General features: G+C 38.0%; 1 protein-coding gene across 2 annotated transcripts in view; it reads right to left on the reverse strand.

The window, feature by feature from the left end:
• Window positions 1-6,098, reverse strand: part of traf1 (TNF receptor-associated factor 1) — a 55,927-nt gene extending 49,829 nt beyond the window's left edge. Inside the window, exon 1 of one of the 2 annotated variants that reach the window (XM_073052667.1) lies at window positions 5,987-6,098. The gene's annotated coding sequence lies outside the window, so the exon portion shown is untranslated. Of the gene's footprint in view, window positions 1-5,560; window positions 5,650-5,986 lie in introns of those variants that run through there. The other variant, XM_073052666.1, reaches the window with a different exon arrangement.
• Window positions 6,099-6,336: the final 238 nt, after the last annotated feature.

Below are 6,336 nucleotides of genomic sequence, written 5' to 3' on the forward strand. Positions count from 1 at the left end.
GCTCGGCATAGGTAGGTGGCTTCAGAATGAGAGGATCTAATGGGCTTGAGAAAGAGATAATAGTTTAGGGAAATAAATGAAGTACATGAGTGATGCAATTCTGAATTGCCTAACCTCATTGACATGTTTCCAGCTGTTACCTTTAAACCAAACCTTCCGCCTCTACAACACAGAAATATCTAAGCTCCTATCAATTTGTTACCCAAACTTCTCTAAGCGGTTCTATTTATTACAATTGCCAGTAACTCCTGGTATTTGTATTTTATCCCTAATTAAACCTAGAGTTCTATAGGCTTTATCAATCTGACAGACCATAAACCTGTACCGTTAACACCATCTTTTGCAGCACCAAACGTATTTTCATTCAGAGAATTAAAACACCCTCTTCACACTGAATGATACTGAATTCCATCTATTAATCCTAATTCCAATCACTCACCTTATAAAAATCCTGTGCACCACCCCTTCTTTTCTAAACATCTCATTCTAACTTGAATATTGGTATAATTTGCAAATACTGACACTGTGCAATGTATATCTACAACAGGTCTATAATTGGAGAGATTCAACTATCTATCTTAAATGTGATCAAATACCTGAAAATAAAAAAAACATATTTAAAATAAGCTACAGGGATTCCAAACTTCTACAGCTGTGGTCCACAGACACCTCGGTTAATAGTAGAGGTCCGAGGCATAAAAAAGGTGGGAACTCCTGGTCTAAGGGGATGCTCAGTTCCACTAATGCCCAGGAGAATTCTTTGAAACAGTACCAGAAAGGGTAAATAAAGGCAAATGGGCGACACGGTTTCACATAGCCTATATGAATGGCCTACTCTGAGCTGTGTTGCTAAATATATAAATAAATATGCGGATTCTCCGAAGACCTTCGATAAGGCACCAAAATGCAAGCTCTGACAAAGCAGAGGGCATATGGAATTGCAGCAGGAATAAAACATTGATTAAAAAAAAGCTGAATTAGGACATTGGAGAAAAGTAGAAAACAGCATTTTACGATCAATGCTATTAATCTGGGAACATTACTAACGCTGAGCAAGAGTTTAACACAATGCTAAAACATTTCAGCTAGCTTGGAAATATACCGTAGTTGAGAGGCAAATTAAAATGGCTGTGAAGTAGGGAAGCCTGCAACACCTGTGAAAAATACAAAACAAAACAGGTGAACTATAAAAGTGGCACTGCAGATTCACAAGTCAATTTAAGTTTAATCAAGAACATAGACATTTTATTCTGGTAATATAGAAGTCAAAAATTTGGCCAGACCTTGTTAATACTCCAAATTTCTCAGGTCCACAAACTTTTATACAAGTTCTGAAAGTTTTAGAATTATAAAAGAACATAGAAGCACTAGAGAACTTTTTTTTTTAGGAAAAATAAACAGGTTGCATTTTATTATCCTTTGGAGAACTGGAGACAAGATTTTGTGGACTTGGTTTCTAAAACTATAAATAAGTTGGACAGAAGAGATTCAAACCCAGGTTCAATGAGTACAAGGAAAATAAGGAGTATTGTTTTTACTTTGAGCAACTAGAATGTGGAACGCACCACAAGACGAAATGAATGGTGAAACAGTTTAGCTGCTTTGGTAACTAAAGAAATAAGTATATGAGAGAGAAGATATAGTATGTTGAAAGGTTGGGAAGAAGAACACTAAGTATTTATTTCTGTGCTCTATATTACATACAATATTACATCAACTAAACCTAGAAATTAGATTTATTCCATTAGATGAAGTTTTCTTGTAAATTAACTTCTGGACTCCTAACAATGAATTGGGCCCAAAATACAAATTACGAAATAAACTAAACTTGCCTGTCATAGGAAATTACAGGGATTTTTTAAAAAAGAATTATAAGAGAACATAAAAGCACTAGAGAAGTTTTTTTTTAAAATGTAGAACGATAAGAAATAAGAATTATTAGGAAAAATTATTGTACTCATTGAACCTGGGTTTGAATCTCTCCTGTCCAACTCATTTATAGTTTTAGAAACCAAATCCAAGAAATCTTGTCTCCAGTTTTCCAAAAAGTAATAAAATACAACCTGTTTAGTTTTCTTAACAAGGTCTGGCCAAAATTTAATATGTACGTTTTGAGTCCTATATTACCAGAATAAAATGCCTATATTTTTGATTCTGACTTGCGAACCTGCAGTGCTACTTTAATAGTTCACCTGTTTTGTTTCTTATTTTTCACAGGTTTCAGGCTTTCCTACTTCACTAAAGGGATAGTATAAATCAACAATCAATCGATATTTTGAGGGAAAATGAAACATAATACAAGAACAAAGAGAAAAACATGACTTGGAACTAAGGTGACAATAGCCCCCTGGTTAATAACGTGGCAGTGGCAGTGCAACTCGTTGGGACCTATAATCAAGTAACACAGATCTTTTCCAGAAGTACTGTCTGATCTTCTGAGTGTTTCAAATATTTTATGTTTACACTTCAGATTTCCAGCATTTATTTGATCTTCAGTGTTGTGAGTCTGGTTTCCTATAGCACAATAATTGCTAAACAATGGTTCACAAATGTCCTCTAGGAATAGATATGTGCCATTCTTTTCCACCCAAACCTATTTCCCCAAATAGCAAAGGAAAAATGGTTGATACTCTGAAACACTGTACAGTGACATTAATCTCTGTGCAGCGTTACGTTTGGTTCAAGAAAATGGTTTCTCAGAGAACTAGGGATGGGTAATATATATATATAAATGATCTTACCAGTTACATCTGCACCCTATAAATAAGCAGAAGTAAATCTCAGCTACAACTGAAAGGAATACCACATGTTATTTTGAATTGTAGACTACCACAGCACCATGGAATTATCAAAATTGAATTTCTTTGCCTATTCTAGAAAAATTTTATTTGGCAATCATTAGATTCCCGGCAATATTCTATCTCTCATTTGTTACTTGAAATGTTGATGTGAGTTCTCACCTGTGAATACACCAAGGTTCCTATCAGTCTCTTAAATTATTATATAGAGTATGTCATAGTCCTATTTTATATTCCAGAATAGTAATAATTTTGTTAACCTGACGAAAAAACACTGTATATTGAATGAGAATACGGAGTGCGCCCTGACAATACTATCCGAACAGAAGTTCCGGAAGAATGAGTGTATAACAAAGTGCTCACACAAAATACTGGAGGAACTCAGCAGGTCAGGCAGCATCTATGGAAAAGAGTAAACAGTCAATGTTTCAGGCCCAGACCCTTTTTCAGGGCTGACGTCTCCACCTGAAACATCAACCATTTACTCTTTTCCACAGACGCTGCCCTGACCTGCTGAGTTCCTCCAGCATTTTGTGTCTGTTGCTTTGGACTTCCAGCATCTGCAGATTTCCTCGTGTTGATAATAAAATGCTCCTTTGATCCACTTCACTGTATGGAAGTATTATGGAACTACTACACATTAGATGCATCAGAGAAGGGATTGGTCAAAGGCTCTTGACATTTACTAATCTTCTTCCAACTGAAGAATCACTTTTACATTGACAGGAATTGCAATTAGGTCTCAGGCAATTCTTCATAACAGAAATGCAAGAGTTGCATATATTTGCATTCTTTCTGCATAAAATCACCCGTAAATTCATGCAAAGTGTAAATTAAACACTTAGCTAATGGAAGGTATGATACAGGTTCTGCAAGGCTCAGCCACATGAAAGGAAGCAGTAGTTTTCTCTAACCACTTCCCTCTGCTGACAATACTCAACAGGATGTTCCATAATACCACACTTTATTCTCTGAGAACTTCTTTCATCATTACAGCTTTCACAACCTCAGGATATCCAAAGGCTTTATAGCTAATAAGGTTTATTTTGAAATACTGTATAGTAACCGCTGTAATACAGGAAACACAACAGAGCAAAACAATTTCATATTGCTGAGGAAAAGTATTGGTTCCCTCGTTCAAGAGAGCAACAGGGGTACATAATATCCAGTTGAGAAACTATATGGGGTCACCATAGAGTACTACAAAAGAATGATACAAATTTATCATTATGATTTCCTGCTAAATTAACTATAGGAAACTAAATGCGTCATTGTGAAACACAGAAGGTGCATTCAGACTATTGACAGAGGAAAGAATTACAGGTCTAATCAAGCAGACCCCTATATTAACTTTTTTTATATAGTATCTCATAAATTCAAATATAGACCATTTGTAGACCATCCTGCAAAGTCATAAAAAATCTAAAAAAAGATAGCATTTTCAAAAGTGTGTTAACTTCTTTCTTTTTAGCAGCCTTGTGCGGACACAGAAGTGTTATTTGGGAAACTAAACAACTGCAGGAAATCGTTACATTTTGAAATTAAAAATGCAACGTTTTACCAAAAAAGCCCCAGAAAGTAAACACCCTCTGCAAATAAAATAGGATACTTATCATTCAATCATGCCTTGCATGACCTCTTTTTTGTTATTTTTGTTAACCAGTAGTAATGCTAATCTCAGGACTTAAAATGTAATAACTAACCTAGCATCAAAAGCTATTGGCGAAGAAAGTTCTGAACATCCATTACTCTTCCGGAGAACTGGCTCTACTTTCTTTAGTCTCTTGATCCTAGATTCCCGAACATGCAGAAATAATTTACCTACATCCAACCTATTAGTTGTAATTATGGAAAAACAGTGCAGCTAATTCCACTACCACATCTTCTAACTTTGTAAGGACTTTTTTCTTTCACGTACTTATGTTCCTTTTCAAATGCCATGGTCTGAATTTGCTTCAACAAACGTCTGTTAGTGCCTTCCACTTATATATATTTATACTTTAAAATTGGCCATTTTAAAACACTTTACGTCCTTGGTGATTTTTTTTAAAGAGATGTTAACAGGTCTATCCCTCCAATGTTTCTCATGCTGTAAATTTTATTCTAAATTTCCAAAGACAGCTGCAGCAAACATGCAAAACAACATTTCTCTTCGTTTGATACGCACGCAAATTTCACGTAGCTTTGAAATATGGAGCAAAGGTCAACGATTAGCAGATTTTTGAAAAAAAAACCCAGTAGAACGGCACAAAAATAAAAAGCTGAAAATGACCGAACTCAGTTGAGGTGTGAATGACTGCGGCATGAATGTTGTACAGGTTTTGGAAACTGTAAAAGGGGAAATATACTTGCAGTAAAGGGAGCACAAATTCACCTCGTGGTTAAAATGAGTGACAAAGTCGAGATGTTATCGGGTGCGCAAGTGCAGTGAGGTACAACAAAGGAGAATTTTGAATATCGCTCACAGGTACAATGAAAAACTTGCACATCAATATCATTTAAAGTTCGCTCTAAAGCAGTTAATCCACATGTTGGCTAAATTCGGAGCAGAAGGAGTTTTGAAGAGTAATGAATGTCAGGGAAAATGTGGCTGGGTGGACACAATACAACAGAAGTGTGGGGTTTTAGAACAGCGGCCGTTAGGGGGGAAAAGGGAAAGGCCCAGGCCCCCGCCCCACCTCCCACCGAACGCCCTTTAAACTCTTAAGACAAGCTGCGAGGCCACACTTCAACCAGGCGATAGCGGGAAGTATTAAAAGTACCTGAACGTGGGTGGAAGGTGGCCGCCGCGAAGGCCGAGTCCGCTGTCCCCCAAGCCACCAGGCCGCGGTGTGAAGCCCCCCCCACCCACCCCCAGGCGGTCCCCTCACTGCCGTCGGCCCTGTCGAAGCAGAAGTTCGACCAATGTTGTCCCCGATGTTTCCTCCCCACCTGGGGCTTCCGCTTCTGCCTGCCCAGTTCCGTTTGAGCAGCAACTTCCTGCATCTCTGAGGCGACGCCACCCTCGACAGTGTTTGGGGCGCCATGGTGACCTGTTCCTCGGCTAGCAGGAGCAGCTGTGCCGTCCAGAGGCTGACACGGTGCTCTGGAGGTACCCTGTCCGCCTGTAAACGTCCCATCAACAGCCCATGCCTCGATCGGTCAGATTTATTTGATTGTGGGACTTGTGAACGAACTTGGCTACTGACCTTACGAAGGCTGTCGACCCCACAGATCCTGCCTGACCCTGTTGTATTCCTCCAGCTATTGTATATTAGTTCAGATTTCCGACATCTGTGCAGTTTATGTCTACACTTCAGAATGATCTCACTGCTTATAACATGCATTGTGTAACTCCCATATAAATTCAAGTACTGTACTTTTTTTCCTTCCGTTGAAAGCTTACTGCATTGAAATATTGACTGTTCCACCTTCAGTTGCTTAAGGCCAAATGAGATTTGCAACATTTTCTTCTTGTCTGTTGTAATAGCCTAATCAATGACCAGAACATGGAACAATAGAAGCTCTTCAAAGTTCAAAGTAAAATTTATTATCAGTG

Source organism: Hemitrygon akajei, chromosome 7 (assembly GCF_048418815.1).
Source record: "Hemitrygon akajei chromosome 7, sHemAka1.3, whole genome shotgun sequence".
In the NCBI taxonomy this organism is placed as follows: Eukaryota; Metazoa; Chordata; class Chondrichthyes; order Myliobatiformes; family Dasyatidae; genus Hemitrygon; species Hemitrygon akajei.